The sequence below is a fragment of the Mixophyes fleayi genome, chromosome 3 (assembly GCF_038048845.1).
Source record: "Mixophyes fleayi isolate aMixFle1 chromosome 3, aMixFle1.hap1, whole genome shotgun sequence".
Classification (NCBI taxonomy): domain Eukaryota; kingdom Metazoa; phylum Chordata; class Amphibia; order Anura; family Limnodynastidae; genus Mixophyes; species Mixophyes fleayi.
This window is the reverse complement of record NC_134404.1, coordinates 73,032,994-73,050,515: the sequence shown is the minus strand read 5'-3', so window position 1 is coordinate 73,050,515 and position 17,522 is coordinate 73,032,994. Positions and strand designations below refer to the sequence as shown.

The following is a 17,522-nucleotide window of genomic DNA, read 5'->3' as shown; positions in this document are numbered from 1 at the left end:
CGGGATCCGAGCACTGTTCGGGTACTTCAGGCCGCCAAAGCAATCCAAAACGTGGCTATGACATCCAAGTCTCGCGTCGGATCTCGCGAGACTCGGATGTCATAAATTCCCCTCTCGCGGCCGCCATCTTCATTCTCCCTGCGATCACTGAAGAGGGAGGTTGTTTGGGAGACCCTGTCCTGGTTAGTTTTGTTCAGTGATTATTTGGGAGATCCTGTGCTCTGTGCTGCTGATCAGTTTAGTCAAGTGGTGCTTTGTCCAGTGCTCTGTCCTGCTGAGTCCAGTAGTACTTTGTCCAGTGCTCTGTCCTGCTGAGTCCAGTAGTACTTTGTCCAGTGCTCTGTCCTGCTGAGTCCAGTGGTGCTGTGTCCTGTGCTCTGTCCGGCTGAGTCCAGTGGTGCTTTTGTCCTGTGCTTTGTTCTGCTAAGTCCATAGTAATTTTATAATTATTAAAAAATCATAAAAAAAATAAAAAAAAATATACAAAAATAATTTTAAAAAAATATAAAAAAATAATTTAAAAAGTATAAAAAAAATTCTAGTGCAATATATTCTTGCAGTCCAGAAATATTAGTACTGCTATATTTACCTACGTTCACTGTTCTTGCAGTCCAGAAATATTAGTACTGCTATATTTACCTACGTTCACTGTTCTTGCAGTCCAGAATTATTAGTACTGCAAAATTAAAATACGTTCACTGTTCTTGCAGTCCAGAAATATTAGTACTGCTATATTTACATACGTTCACTGTTCTTGCAGTCCAGAAATATTAGTACTGCTATATTTACCTACGTTCACTGTTCTTGCAGTCCAGAATGATTAGTTCTGCAAAATTAAACTACGTTCACTGTTCCTGCAGTGCAGAAATATTAGTATCAGATATTAAACTACGTTCACTGTTCCTGCAGTGCATAAATATTAGTATCAGACATTAAAGTACGTTCACTGTTCCTGCAGTGCAGAAATATTAGTATCAGATATTAAACTACGTTCACTGTTCCTGCAGTGCAGAAATATTAGTATCAGATATTAAACTACGTTCACTGTTCCTGCTACATCAAAAAAGCATGAACCTGCCCTGTCATCAATTAACACCAGAGGTAGGCACGCGCTTGAACTCCACCCTCTATATGCTGTAGAGGATGGAGGAGCAGCAAAAGGCCATTCAAGCCTACACAGCCACCTACGATGGGCCACGTGTTTGTGCTGCCCACTTGTGTCGCTTTGCTTAGACATCCAGCTACCTCGGTGCAACCTTTTGGACTAAAAACAATATTGTGAGGTGTTCAGAATAGACTGGAAATTAATGTTATTGAGGTTAATAATAGTGTAGGAGTGAAAAATAAAATAAAATATGGTATTAGCACTTTTTATGCTTTTTAAAAAAAAAACAGAACCCAAAACCCAAAATCAGAACCAAAACCTTTCGTGGGGTGTTTTGGCAAAACAAATCAGAACCCAAAACCTCAAGCTAATCAGAACCCAAAACCCAAAACACCAAAAGTGGCCGGTGCACACCCTTAGTGTAAATGTTACTTTGCCATCCTTTGAGCCCCAGTAACTGGAATTACTATTTCTTTTTTTTTTCATACATATTTTATAAGAAGGTTTTTCAAGTTATAACAGCATACAGATTAGAACATAAATCACTCAATCGGTATATAAAGTTATTAAGAACTTTATTATAGCAACATAAAGCAACAACATTAAAAAAAAGGGAGGGAGGAGCACAAGAGGAGAAAGAAGGGGGGGAGGAAAGGAAAGATAGAGAAAAAAAGAAGGGGGGGGGGGGGGGCTCAACCCGGTATCTTAGCAAGTATCAATTATTTAGTATGAGATATGATATTAAGTTTCTGGTGTCAGTATCCTATCTCGAGAAATGCTTTATTGCTCTGCTCCGTAAGTAGCGAGCCAAGGTTGCCAGGTATTTCGTAATTTGTCAGGTTGGTCATTAAGTATACTCGTAATATGTTCGCAGCGATAAGTCAGCCAAATTCTGCTGATTATTTCAGGCAGCGTAGGGGGTTCAAGGTGTTTCCAACTTGTCGCTATTGCACATTTAGCAGCATTAAGAATGTGACTCACTAATGCTGTTTCATGTTTGTCAGCGTCAGGCACTGGCCTGTGCAGGAGTGATTAGGAAGGAGATGGAGGAATTTGCATCTAAGTAACTCTAAGGATTAAATTATTTACCTTTTGCCAAAATCTGACCATCTTGGGACATGACCACCAGATGTGCAAAAAAGAGCCCTCTTACCCACATGATCTCCAACAAGAACTGGAAGCATCAGTGAATATAGCTTTTAGACGGGTGGGGACTAGGTATAAAGTAACTTATACGCATTCTCTTTGGTCAGCACGCAAATAGAGCTTTTAGCTATTCGAGTCCTGATTTCAGCCCAATCGTCAACTTCCAGTTCAACTCCAAAGTCCTCTTCCCACTTTAGCTCATATCGATCCTTGATAGGTAGCCAATATGCCACCTGAAATTACTATTTCTAATGGGCACTATCTGAAGTGAAAACAGAATCCCAACTCCCATTGTTTGGGGACTTTCCCTCTTGCAATTGGTTTCCTCTTAGAGTTTTACTGAACTGTATCAGCTGGAAAAAAATTGTATCAGCCTAGTTTTTTTAGATTTGGTGCTAGTGACCCAAGGCATTGTGCACTCCATATTGACCATTAAATTTGCTATCCCATTAAAAAGTATATGTGTATTAACATAAATATTTATGGTTAACTGTAAGAAAACACATCTCCACTTTTTCAGACCCGCAGTTTAGTAACTATACTCTCATGGAGTTTTTCATTTTTCCTTAAAAGTGCTATTATTGATTACTGTTTGCTAAGTGTCATGTGATTACCATGGCAATGACAGTCATATGACATATGATGTAGTCAGCAGCGAAGATTTGGAATATTCTCTTCTCAATGAAAGATCAGAATTACGAAAAGGCAGAAAACTATATTGCCAGTGATAACAGATGTTTTCGCCAGTGAAAGGGCTTCCTCTGCTTCATACTATATATGTAGGCTTTTGTATGTAGGCTATTTATGAAGTATCACTGCCAGGGGCGAACGCAGGATTTAGAAGGGGGGGTTTCCGCTCCCCCGGAAAAAAAATAAAAAATATTGCGAGAGTGAGCTGCTGCGCATGCGCAGCAGCTCCATTTCGGTGAGTCTGAATTCTACAGCAGCCGCGGCGCTGTTAAGCAGCATCCGCGGCAGTGCTGTATTATACTACAATACAGCACTGCCGCGGACGCTTCTTTGACAGCGCCGCGGCTGCTGTACAGTACCGTTGGTTTGCGGAGGGGAGGGGTTTCTGGAGAACCAGAAACCCCCCCTGCGTGCGCCACTGACTGTGTCCCTTGTAGCTCCATAATACCTGTTTTTTAACGCCATCTCAAGATGAGTATAACTCAGCTGTCATGACGATGAGTTATTTGTAAACTGCTGCGAAAATACATTTTCTATTGCTGCTATAAGCAGAAAAAAATAAATGACACTTTGCTGCAATAACATTTTTGATAAATATGGGCCTGATTCATTAAGGATCTTAACTTAAGAAACTTCTTATTTTAGTCTCAAAACCATGTTACAATGCAAGGGGTGCAAATTAGTAATCTGTTTTGCACATAAGTTAAATACTGGCTGTTTTTTCATGTAACACACAAATACTTGATAGCTTATTTGTACACTGAAATTTAAAGTTGATATTTGTGTGCTACATGAAAAAACAGTCAGTATTTAACTTATGTGCAAAACAGAATACTAATTTGCACCCCTTGCATTGTAACATGGTTTTGTCCAGGAGACTGAAATAAGAAGTTTCTTAAGTTAAGATCCTTAATGAATCAGGTCCTATGTTATATTCTCCTCATAGCAGTCTCCACACAAAGAGATTCTGCAAATGGAAGACTGAGGTATAGGAGAACATTGGTTTCCTGCTACTCTATATTACAAAGGTACAAAACGTGCTGTTTGAAAAAAAGAAAAGTCTATGTGAAATTGCAGTTTTAATTCAACAGACATATCATTCTCTGAGCTTGAACTCTGTAAACAGGTACAGCCTGGTTTCCACTAGAAGGTAAGTTATTGTCAGCTGGGGGAGTGTAGCGTGGCATCAGAGAACTGCCTTAGGCTGCATATTCATTTGAATCACACCTGAGATTCTGCCAACATCCTGCAGTCCTAGGGGCACCCTACCATCTATCCGTCATCATGCTAGTGCATGTGACCCTGTGATGTACCTGTGGGCAGATACCACAATCAGCAAGCAAGGTTGTACGCTGGGGGATAGATTTACTAAACTGCAGGTTTTAAAAAGTGGGGATGTTGCCTATAGCAACCATTCAGATTCTAGCGATCATTTATTTAGTACATTCTACAAAATGACAGCTAGAATCTGATTGGCTGCTATAGACAACATCTCCACTTTTTAAAACCTGCAGTTTAGTAAATATACCCATGGGACTCAAATCCCTAAACAGGGGAGAATTTCTACAAAGCCCTCTAGTGAACCTGTTAGAGTTAAACAATATCAAACAGCTTTTTTCCCCATGTAATTTCTGTAAAACTCACCTTAAAATTGATACAAACTACATTTGTATCTGTAATCCCCAACCCCTGACAATATGAACAAAAGGAATAATTATTTATTACATTATAACTTGGCTAAATCATTAAATATCGAAAAATAATTAACAGACAATCTGCACCATTTGGGACATGTGGTATGATTGGCACATATTGCACCTTTAAGCAGCAATGTTATTCCCTCCTCCATTGCATTCTTGCTATTTTCCTTAGAAGGATAAAGCCTGCTAACTCCCTCCTTCCTCCCACCCCCTCCTTCTGTCTCTAAGCTTCTGGTTGTGCTTGCTTCTGCCAGACCAAGCGCATAGTGAGTACTGAGGAACAAGATCTGCCGCAGGAGGAACACAAAGACACAGGAGAGAGTCTCAGCTCATCCAACACTAATCCCTGGTACATAGAGAAAAATACAGAGAGTTCTACACAAACACACTGGTGAGTAGTCAGATTCTCCTTGTTTGTTTATTTCTCTCATCTATTGTATGTATCATGTTGTGTAAATAAACAGACTGGCAGGACATCCAGATTTTTCTTTGCACCTCCAACATTTGAAAGTGTTCAATATTCATTTATACTCAGTCCAGCTACTTATTCTATTAAATTGTCACATAAACCTGGGACACAGTCACATAAATAACAAATAAACCTAAGATGAATCTAAATGTCAAATCTTAGAGCAACTGTTTGAAACAAGAGTGTCAAAGATTCCCACCCATGTAACCCGATAAGAAAGCGATTTGATTAGTCTGATAAGGTGCACGATGTACCACAACTTGTACTTACAATCAGAAATGATCTTTCTCTACCCCTTGTCACTGGTACCATTGCCAAGGACACAGGATTGCAGGGAACAGTAAAACATCATCAAAAGCTATGTGAGAAATACTGAGGAAGATACTAAAGTAACTGCAGGTATATAAGAAATGACTTTCTGCCCCCGTATACTTATGTTCCAAACTTTATTTGTATATGTTACTTTTACATATTAAATAACTTATTTCTTAGTTTTTAACCTGCATGCTGTGATGGTTTCTGGTGTGTTATTTATGAACTTAGTAAAGATATAAATGCAACATATGTTCCAACAATTATCTGTATATATTAGTGCCTAATGTAATAAAGCCTTTACAACAATTCAATAGGCACATTCCATTATGAGTAATATAATTAACTGGGCAATCCCACCACTGCAATAGATGTCATAAAGTTGTATACATTTTGAGATAAAAAATCTGATACTACATCCCATTATTTTGTAGTTAAACTGTGTCAGTCATACAGTATAAGTGTCATAAATAGTGAATAGTTAATGGATTGCAGATATCACAAATTCCTGTTACATTAGTAAGATGTAAAACAATAGTGATTATGTGTAACCAGATAGACCAGTGTTTAGGGTTTATAGTGCCTATGACTTTGTGGCTACACCTCAGTTAGTAATTATGTACCTAACATGCTCCTACCTCTTTATATGACACCACTTTCCACAGTGGTAATATGGGAAAAACAGGTACTTAGTACACTGCAAGTAGCACAAAAAGAAAACATTTAAAATAAAAAAAGTTAATACAATCAACAAATCTTTAGCAGTAGGACCGGAGCAAGGTGCTAGGTGCCCCTAGTGACCCTCCCTATCAGGAGACCCCTCCTCAGAATGTCTCCCTAAAGCTGGGTACACACTACACAGTTTTCATCCAATAATCGGCTAAATCAGCCGACATACGACCACTCGTTCAAAAGTCGGGTCAGTGTGTGCAGTGACACGATGGTCGAAAGTCTGCCCAAATGGACGATTGTCGCCTCATTTGGTTGGTCGTACCGTTTAATATTTTCGTTCCAATCTCGTTTCCGTTGTGTAGTGTGTATAAACTTCCGACCGATCCACAACAGTGAGTACGAAATTACGACAACATGGCTGTAAAAAGTCGCTAAAGGGATGTCCGCTCTTCCCTTTATCGTCCTAACAAGGATAGTGTGTATGCAGTCCATGGACCGAGCGACCGGAACATCGATCGCATGTAAAATCGATCGGCATAAAAAGTTGGTGGAAAATTCTGTAGTGTGTACCCAGATTTAGGTTCTGTAGAGCTTGATCACCCAATAGGCAACCTAAACTCCTGCATTGAGGGGGCAGTTTACAATAGCCCATTGTTATACTGTTTTATTACAGAAGGGTCCAATACTAGTCTAAGCATTTTTATGTTGTTATTTTTTTATTTTATTACAAAGGGGTGGGGCCCAAAGCATGGGTTGTAGGCAGAAGAGGGGGATATCAGTACTTCCAGCCTGTCACTGACACCAAGGAGCTGCAGCCGGCACCATTATAGCACATGGTAGGAAGCGTGCAGGGTGCACTCCAGTAAATTCAAAAAAACAAATGCCTTGCCAGTCAAGGAGGAAGGGGAGTGTGTGTGATTAGTCCCCAAGGCAGTCTGTGCCAAGTGCCTCAAAGTAAAGTCACTATAGGTGGTCGTCTTAGTTTGCCTACTGGTAGCATCAGACACAATAGTACCCTCCTTTATGTTTTCGATTACAAATCTTATTTCATTCTACTTTGTAGTCTAATCTAACCTGTCTGGTTATGGTCTGTTTTGATTTGTTTCCCTGCTACACCTGTTTGAGCAGCTCATGTATTAGGACCAATGACTTCTACACTAACAACAAAATCCTTACTTAGTGTTTCAGGTGCATTCCGTGGAGACCTCACATGGCACATAACTACTCATATGGCACATAACTCCTCACATGGCACATAACTCCTCACATGGCTCATAACTCCTCACATGGCTCATAACTCCATTCTTAATTACCCCTTAATCTTTTATCCTCCTTGCTGATTTAATTACCATTTCTGTTGGATGAATCGTATTTACATGTCACACACATATTACCCATATAGATTCAAAACTGAACTTGATAATTTAATCTACGCTTTTATACGCTTTTATATAGATAGAGTCAGATATAAAAGAGGAGTAAAGCCCGTTTATTTGACATCTTTCATTTTTAGTGCTCCATTTTATATAACAAAATGAAATAAGCACCACATTCTAGGATTACTCCAAGTACTTAATATTATTCACCGCTGACAAAGACCAGTATGTCCATTAAACTTTTTGAATGGTAACTTAAGTACACAATAACAGTATTTTTTTTTTACCCCCGGTAATTGTCAAACACAAGTAATAAAGATACATTGCCACGTAGCACTAACCTGTTCCCCCCATTCCCAGAGTCCTATAGGCAGTCTCATGCAGCATTTGTCTCATAGTCCCAGATGAAAACTGGGGCTTTATGACACTGTGGAGGGAGGGACATGTGAGTGGGAGGATCAATCAGAAGCCGCACCTATGGAGATTAACGCTTCTGATTGGTACCCCTGCTTACACACCCTTCCGCTGCCTGTAAGAGATGCATTTTGAATAATATTATTGTGGCTAGACTTTACCTAGCTTATATAAAGCCTACCATACATTATCATGCCACTGTCACGATCAAAATTGGAGATGCCGCTGACAGGTATTAACTCTACTAGACAGGAAGGCGTGGAGTCTAACGTACTCCCGGTATTCACCAGCTACCCCCGCAAGGGGGTATGGGCTTGGCTGCGTGGGGTACGCAGGTCGCGGCCCTTTAAGCTAGTTAACAGTGCAGCGGGAGATAGCAGGAATAGTCGTATGGTCCGGGTAGTAGCCAAGCGATAGCGCGGTACACAAGGGAGATCCAGAGGGAAGGTCGGGAGGCAAGCCAAAGATCAGAATCTGAGAAACGAAGAAGCCAAATCGCTGGCCAGAGAATGGTCAGGGACAAGCCGGGAGTCAAACACCAAAGGACACTAAATATGGGAGCAGGATATAAGTGCTGGAGAAAGGTGAAACCAATACTCTGGCACCAGGGGAGGAAAAGGAGAAGCCTTATATAGTAGGGCACTGGCCCTGATAGGTAGCCTGTGGCGGTCAGGTGCTCCTGACCGCTGATATAGCGGTGCAGAAGTGTCCTGTTGCCTAGCAACGGGACGCGGCTACTGCGCATGCTCGCCCGGCGGAACCCGGAAGTACGTCCCATTACTAGGCAATGGGACGGGGGTCCGTCTGAGAAGACAGGCGTCCGTTCCTGGCACCTGGCATGGTGCGGGAGCGGCGTCTGACAGCCACCAATTTTATATATCAAGGAAATATTAATGTCCAACATTAAAATTCCCTTGGAAATTTTTTAGTCATGTTGACGGTTATGATGTAATAATTTAACAGGTTGGAAATGTGTATATATAATTTAATAGAGTGTAATAGAATGGTATTATGATCACATCTTGTGTTTAGGTTGTGTTGGGTAGGTGTATTGGCTTATAGTGTTCAGAAAATGACTTGTACAAAACCATCAAGTCATTCCCTTGGATATGATCGTAATACCATTCTATTACACTCTATTCAGATATAGGACACTACACCACCAACATGACCTGACCACTGGATATGATCATAATACCATTCTATTACACTCTATTCAGATATAGGACACTACACCCCCCAACATGACCCGACCACTGGAAATGATCATAATACCATTATATTACACTCTATTCAGATATAGGACACTACACCACCAACATGACCTGACTACTGGATATGATCATAATACCATTATATTACACTCTATTCAGATATAGGACACTACACCCCCAACATGACCTGACTACTGGATATGATCATAATACCATTCTATTACACTCTATACAGACATAGGGCACTGAGCCTGCCCAACATGTTATTGTCTGCTTTAGGTAGTTATTTTTATTGGCATAATTGACCTTTTCGGTCTATTAATTCTAATTTAGAAGAATAAAAGGACATTTATTTTAAGTTAGCCAAGATATACTGTATTTTGTGATACCTTCTATTGTGTCACTTAAGGCTTTATCAACAAGGAGAAATGCAACTGAAGAGACCACAAAGTAGATACAGGAAAACGCTGCCAAACACAGATAATAGAACTAGACAGTATAAACCGATGTAACCTATACATAGCATTGGTAGTATTGATATTATGATTCTTTATAAAGCAGCTGCTTATTCCACTGTACAATGCATGGGCAACTTACCACACTGGTTATTTTATAAATAAAAATAAGGAGAAAGTAAGGAAGATATACTTATGTAACTATGGCTTCCAAGCTACAATCCCATGAAAACAAGATGCAAGTTTTTTTTAACATACATCAACTGTTTGTCTGTAAAATTTACAGACAAACAGTTGATGTATGTTAAAAAAAACTTAAATAGAAACAATGTGGTTTTCCTTTCTCTTCACACTGCTTGTAATGATAGATGATATTAGAGACTACCATGGCACACACAGTCCCCTGACATGTAGTGAGCAGAGAGGCTTTAGTACAACCCAGTTTCTCAGCATGATTGTTCACAGTACAATGCCTCCAGGCCACTGCTTCCTCCTCAGTCCAATCCTGTACATGGAGGGAAGACTATGACTCACAGATGAGGTGACCCTTTCCTTGGGAAAGGGAAGATATGTGGAGAAAACTAACAAAAAACAAACAAACACAAATCTATGTGGGATTGCAGCTTTAACTAACAATAAATGTTAGTATAAAAACATATTAATGCACATACTTTTTTTTGTAAAACTAATTTTATTGCATAATTTGTAGTGATTGTTCGTTAAAATGTTTATTTAATGATGCTTATGATGTTGTTAAATTTAACCTCCTCACCCTCATGTACAAAAACCCCCAGCCAATCCACACTTCTACATCTCCAGCCTCATCTCCACCCACACTTCTTCCCACCCCTTCTTCTTTGCCCATGACCGCAGTCTCACTACCATACTGATTACCTCTTCCCACTGCCACCTCCAGGACTTCATCTGGGCTGTTCCTCACCTGTGGGACCCACTCCCATTTAGATTAACTTTTACTCTCCAAGACATCAAGCCATACTTGCCAACTCTCCCGGAATGTCCAGGAGACTCACGAAATTCGGGTCCGTCTCACGGACTCCCTGGAGATCAGGCAAGTCTCCCGCATCCCGTAACTGCCTTCCCAAAATGACGCGATTCGCAGTGAATAACGTCATTTTGGCCCCGCCCCCTGCAACAAAACGACATTCACGTCGCGGGGGCGAGGCCAAAATGTTGCATTTGGCCGTGCCCCGCCCCCTCCCGCTCTCCAGTCACGCCCTTCTCCTGGACAGAACTTGCCAAAAGTAGGCAAGTATGCTTCAAGCATGCCCTTAAAACTCAGTGGTTTATGCAATCAACCCTCCTGCTATCTCCCCTATCACGGCTTTCACCCCCAGTCGGTACCACCCTATTTGTGTCTTCCCCTTCCCTTTAAGATGTAACCTCTCACAAGCAGGGCCCTCTTTCCTCCTGTTCTTTCTACTATTGCATCACCCTCTGTACGTCTAGGCTTGCATCACTTGAGCTGGTTTCTTGAATCCAGGCCTACTTCATGTTGGTCATTACCATCACTCTCACTCACTGTTCCATAATTAACTTGTTCTGCGTTACCAAGTTATCTGTGAGTAATCTATTAATTAGTAGATGCCTGGGGGTAAATGTTTCAAGCTGAGAGATTTCCGGCGTGTTTGAAAAACCAATCAGATTCTAGCTATCATTTATTTAGTACATTCTACGAAATGATAGCTAGAATCTGATTGGTTGCTATAGGCAACATCTCCACTTTTCAAACCCGCTGGAAAACTCTCAGCTTGATACATTTACCCCTAGGTCTTTGCATAATTATGTTTAGTTTAATAATGTGCTATGGATCGTTGCACTCTGTGTATTGTATACTACTGTACATTTAGTGTACGGTGCTACAGACCTTACAAATAAACACTGATAATAATAATAATATGGAAAATGTTGCACTTGAAAGTAGAAAAATATATTGGTTTTTTTATAATGTTAATGCAACCAAATGCTCTTTTCGGAGTAATAATTTTTGCATAGTTTTAAAGCTTATTTTACATAAATTTTGTACATGACATTTTTAACCTTAGTCGTATTGACTCATTAATATATAAATTTGGTATTGCACCCTGCATTACGACCCTGTTAAAATAAAGGAAGTATTTAGAACACACTATAATAAACTGTAAGAACCTCTCCTCATATAGGGTGCCTTGCATTGGTTCTACCACTTCATGAAGACTAATCAGTGATATCACGGAGGAAAAATTGAGGAAGCCATAAAATCGCAAAAAACCCTCTAAGGCCCTAGGCCTTTATGAGCACCCTTTATTCCACTATTAGACATTTGCACCTACTTGAATCCCTCACATACAGTCAATGTTTAACAGCATCCTTGAGGAAGAAACCCTCTACTCAAATACAACCAAAGAGAAAATAATAGTCTTTCCTAAACTAGGGAAAGACCCTTTGGTGTGCTCAAACTTTCACCAAATTTGACTCCTAAACACCAATCTTAAAATTTTTGCCAACCTATTGACCAACAGAATTAATCTTTCATTGCCCAGCTTAATCCACCTAGACAAGGTGGAGTTATTCACATTTAGGCAGGCACTTAACAATATTATAATACAGAAGTGGACGTTGCTCAATCAATTTATATCAATTTATATCAATTTATTTATTCAATCTACTGCAGTGTCTCTTAACCTTATCCTAATTTTTACTTAACTGTATATTATTTTTGCCGCTGTCTCTTTGTTTCTCCCTGTGTTTTATTCCATTGTCCTACTCTGCTCCGCTGTTCTTATCTTCCTTTCTACTGTTTTTCACAGGTAGAAAACCTGTGAAAACTTATCTACCACTTCACCATTTACTGTTTTTCCTCATTTAATGCTTTACATATTTACTGCTGCACTTTTTACCATTTTAATATTTACTGGTTTTTCATACTTACTGTTACATAATTCAGATTTACTACTTTCATATTTACTGTTTACTGTGTTACACTGACTTACTGTTTTACATATTTACAATGCCGCCCCGCTCATTTCCCATACCTATCCTCTCCCCTCACCACCTTCATGGACCCGCCTCTCACCACCCCGCCTCTCACCACCCCGCCTCTCCTTCACCCACTCCACCAGGCCGGATGAGCGTCAGGGTGGTGGAGTGGGCCTCCTCCTATCCCCTAACTGCACTTTCAGGGTCATTCCCACTGAACCTTCCCTCTCTTTCCCCTCCTTTGAAGTTCACTCCATCCGTCTCTTCTCCCCTATCCACCTCCGCATCTCTGTCATCTACCATCCCCCCGGCTCCACCTCCCTTTTCCTGGACAACTTTGATGCCTGGCTCCCCCACTACCTTTCCTCTGACCTCCCCTCCATCTTACTTGGCGACTTTAACATCCCTATTGACAACCGCTCGGACCCTGCCACCATCAAACTTCTCGCCATTTCCAGCTCCCTAGGCCTCACTCAGTGGACCTCTTCCCCCACCCACTGTCTTGGTCACTCCCTTGACCTTGTCTTCTCTCATCTTTGCGATCTCACCAACTTCTCCAACTCTCCCTTCCCTCTCTCTGACCACCATCTCCTCTCCTTCACTCTGTCCTCCTCCCCTGCTCCCACCTCGCCTAAAGCTACCTTCACTAGGCGCAACCTTGAGGCTATTGACCATACCTCTTTCTCCTCCTCTCTTGACACACTTCTTTCACCTCTTCCCTCCCTGGTCTGCCCCGACCAGGCGTCCTCTCTTTACAACCTCTCCCTCTCTAGTGCCTTGGACGCTTTTGCCCCTGTCACGAGCCGCGGCGGCCGCGGGGCACCTCCGCGACTCAGTTCCTGTTTCTTCTGACGTCCCGGCTGTCGCTATGGCAACCGGGACGTCACTTCCGGAAATTCGGCCCGACCTTTGCCAGGGCAACGGCCGGACGCTGAGAACTTTGCCCAGGCGCTCTAGGCGCAATAAACAGCTGGGCACATGCGCAGTCTAGCGCAAACCTGTAGGTATTAATCAGGCAGGAGCTGTGACTTGTTTCAGAGCTAGGCTCTGATTGGCTAGCAGTGGTATTTAGGGCAGTGAGGACTGAGCCTCACTGCCGGTTATAGCGTTCTGCCCTCAGTCCTGCTGCCTGCTTGCTCTATCTGTTTGGTTATTGCTACCTTGGATTGACTACCCGTGTTTTGACCCCTGCTTGTTCCTGGACCTGTGAACCTTCTCTTCTGACCTTGACCTTTTTGCCTGGATTCCGGATTTTGCTTCTTTGCCTGTGTGTCTGACCCTTCGCTTGTCCCTGGATTTTGCATCTGTGCTTGTGACCTTTGACCTAGGATACCTCTTCACTACAGCCCGCCAATCACTCCACTCCTGGGTACTCCTTTAAGTCAGTACACGTTACTCGACCCTCGGTCGGCCCGCAGCCAAGTCTGTCCCCACCACTAGGGGCTCCAGCGAACACCGGGCCTTCAGAGTAGTCCCCGAGTTTCACTGTACTGGCTTGGGAGTTCCTAACAGCCCCGGCCTCTTCTATTCGCCAGCGCCGCCTCATTCCTCAACCCTGGCACTCCAAACTCACCCGTTCCCTCCAAAAGTGCTCTCGCACTGCTGAACGCCTCTGGAGGAAATCTCGCTTCCTGGCCGACTTCCTTCAGTTCAAATTTATACTCACCTCTTTCTGCTCTGCCCTCTCCCTGGCTAAACAATCCTTCTTTAAGTCCCTGATTTCCTCTCAGTCCTCCAATCCCCTCCGCCTCTTTGCCACTTTCAACTCCCTCCTCTCTCCCCCCCCCCCCTCCTGTCCCACCTTCCCTCTCCGCTTCCGACTTCGCCACTTTTTTCTCTTCCAAAATTGAAACCATCTGACTGAACATCTCCTCCTCCAATCCCTCTCCCGCCCTCATCCCTTCTCCCTCCAACATCCAACTCTGGTGCTCCTTCTGCCCCACATCGGGTGAAGAAGTTCTCTCCCTCATTCTTTCCTCTCCACCCTCCACCTGTCCTCTTGACCCTATCCCCTCTCACCTCCTTCGCTCTCTCTCTCCTACTGCCTGCTCTTACCTTGCACAATTTTTTAACATATCACTCTCCTCTGGTGTAGTCCCCTCTTCCTTTAAACACGCTCTTATCTCTCCCATCCTCAAAAAACCCAATCTTGACCCCACCTCTCTTGCTAACTATCGTCCTATCTCACTTCTGCCCTTTGCCTCCAAATTACTTGAGAGGATTGTCTGTAGCCGCCTCACTAGACACCTCTCTGACAATTCCCTCCTCGACCCTCTTCAATCAGGTTACCGCCCCCTCCACTCCACCGAAACTGCCCTGGCCAAAGTTACTAATGATCTACTTTTAGCCAAATCCAAGGGTCACTTCTCCCTGCTCATCCTCCTTGACCTCTCTACGGCCTTCGACACCGTGGACCACCCCCTCCTGCTTCAAACACTTCTCTCTCTTGGCCTCTCTGGATCTGTCCTCTGTCCTCGCCTGGTTCACCTCATACCTCGCTAACCGCTCCTTCTCTGTATCCACGTCTGGCTCCTCCTCCACTCCCTTCCCTCTCCCTGTTGGTGTCCCTCAGGGTTCTGTTCTTGGCCCTCTTCTCTTTTCGCTCTACACCTCCTCCCTGGGGGCTCTCATCTCCTCCTTCGGTCTTCAGTATCACCTTTACGCTAACGACATCCTACTCTACATCTCCTCGCCCGATCTCTCCTCCGCCCTCCTCTCGCGTGTATCTGACTGCCTCTCTGCCATTTCCTCCTGAATGTCCTCGCGCTTCCTCAAAATTAACATCTCCAAAACTGAACTCATTGTCTTTCCTCCCCCTAGACTCCCTTCCCACCACATCCTCTCTATCACTGTTAACAATACCACCATCTCCTCTGTCACCCAACTCCGCTGTCTGGGCGTCACCCTCGACTCCTCTCTCTCCTTCGCCCCCCACATCCAATCCCTTGCCCAAGCCTGTCGCTACCAGCTACGCAACATTGCCCGCATCCGGCCCTTCCTCTCCCAAGATGCCACCAAAACTATCATCCACGCACTCATCATCTCCCGCCTTGATTATTGCAACCTCCTTCTTACCGGCCTTCCCCATTCCCATCTCGCCCCCCTCCGCTCTATACTCAATGCAGCTGCAAGGCTCATCTTCCTTTCTCGCCGCTCCTCATCCGCCTCCCCTCTCTGCCTTGCCCTACACTGGCTCCCCATTCCTTACAGAATTATTTTCAAACTCCTGACCGTCACTTTCAAGGCTCTCTTCCAGTCTACTGTTCCCTATATCTCCAACCTCCTCTCTATTCACACCCCTGCCCGCTCCCTGCGCTCGGCCAATGACCGTCGCCTCTCCTCCACTTTGATCACCTCTTCCCACTCCAGAATCCAAGACTTCTCCCGTGCTGCCCCCCTTCACTGGAATGGCCTCCCTCGCTCCATCCGTCTCTCTCCCAATCTGTCCTCCTTCAAGAAGGCACTTAAAACTTACCTGTTCCTAAAAGCCTACCAACCTTCCACCTAACCCTCTCATCTCATCTCATCTCCTCCGCCTGTTCTCCCCCTCTCTCCTCCCAGCCCCCCTGTTCTCTCCCCACTTCTTCAACTTGCTCGCTGTGTGCCTGAGTTCTGTCTACCCTCCCTTAGGATGTAAGCTCATTTGAGCAGGACCCTCTTCCCTTTGTTCTCCATACCTGTTCTTCTGCTCCGTCTTTACTGCATTAGCCTGCCTGGAGTCTCTGAAGTTTTGGTATTTTTTGTTTACTGTGTGTAATGTTTCACCTTGTTTAGTCTACTGTTTGTGCTCTGTACAGCGCTGCGGAACTCTTGTGGCGCCTAACAAATAAAGGATAATAATAATAATAATAATAATAGGCTCATAGCAGGTGCATGAAAGGGCGGGGTTATCCTAAAAGAAACAAACACACAGAAAAATTCCCCAGCACACTGCTATAGCTAGCAAAGGAGCTGCTATTTCTACCTGTACATAAAAATGCAGAAATCTCAGTTGCACACATTTGCAAATGTATAGAAAGCCACCTGCCACTCCATGGCACTTCTGCTAATAGGGTGGTTCTAACTCTAAACAGTGAGAGTCCCTATATTTGGGCCATACATATATGTGGTTTTTAAATTGAAAGCTAACTTACCAAGAGGTACCCCAAAAGCCTCCAAATGACAATACAGCACCAGCACTCCCCAGCAGCTACCGACACCATAAAATGCCTCTCAAACAAACAATACAGAAGTGGAAGTTGCTCAATCAACTTACAGGTTCATAGCAGGTGCGTGAAAGGTGGGGTTATCCTGAAAGGAACTTAACAATATTAGGCGCACAATCCCTGCTAACATTTGCTCTGATCATTGAAACACAGTGGCTAAGTGGTTAGCACTTCTGCCTCCCAGCGCTGGGATCATGAGTTCAATTCCCGACCATGGCCTTATCTGTGTGGAGTTTGTATGTTCTCCCCGTGTTTGCGTGGGTTTCCTCCGGGTGCTCCGGTTTCCTCCCACACTCCAAAAAACATACTAGTAGGTTAATTGGCTGCTATCAAAATGGACCCTAGTCTCTCTTTCTCTGTCTGTGTCTGTCTGTGTGTGTCTGTGTGTATGTTAGGGAATTTAGACTGTAAGCTCCAATGAGGCAGGGACTGATGTGAATGGGTTCTCTGTACAGCGCTGCGGAATCAGTGGCGCTATATAAATTAATGATGATGATGATGATAACCTCAATCAAATCCCACTATAATATTGCCCTCTTCACCAATGATGTCATCCTGACCCTCACTAAACATCTCACACCTCTATCCATTTTATTTAAAGAATTGTCAGGATATATGGTAAATGGCATCAAATATGAGGCACTACCCTTTTATTTACCTGACCATTTAAAGAAGCTCCTGAAATTGAACTTCAACTTCTAGTGGAAGCTTAACTCAATTAAGTATGTTATTTGATCAAAGTGAGCTAGTATAGGGTGGTATGCCACATCTTCTCTTCTCCTACTGCT

General features: G+C 43.1%; 1 protein-coding gene across 1 annotated transcript in view; it reads left to right on the top strand.

The window, feature by feature from the left end:
• The first annotated feature begins 4,838 nt into the window (after window positions 1–4,838).
• BOK (BCL2 family apoptosis regulator BOK) overlaps window positions 4,839–17,522 on the top strand; it is a 42,789-nt gene continuing 30,105 nt past the window's right edge. Inside the window, exon 1 of the mRNA XM_075201777.1 lies at window positions 4,839–5,032. The gene's annotated coding sequence lies outside the window, so the exon portion shown is untranslated. The remainder of the gene's footprint in view (window positions 5,033–17,522) is intronic.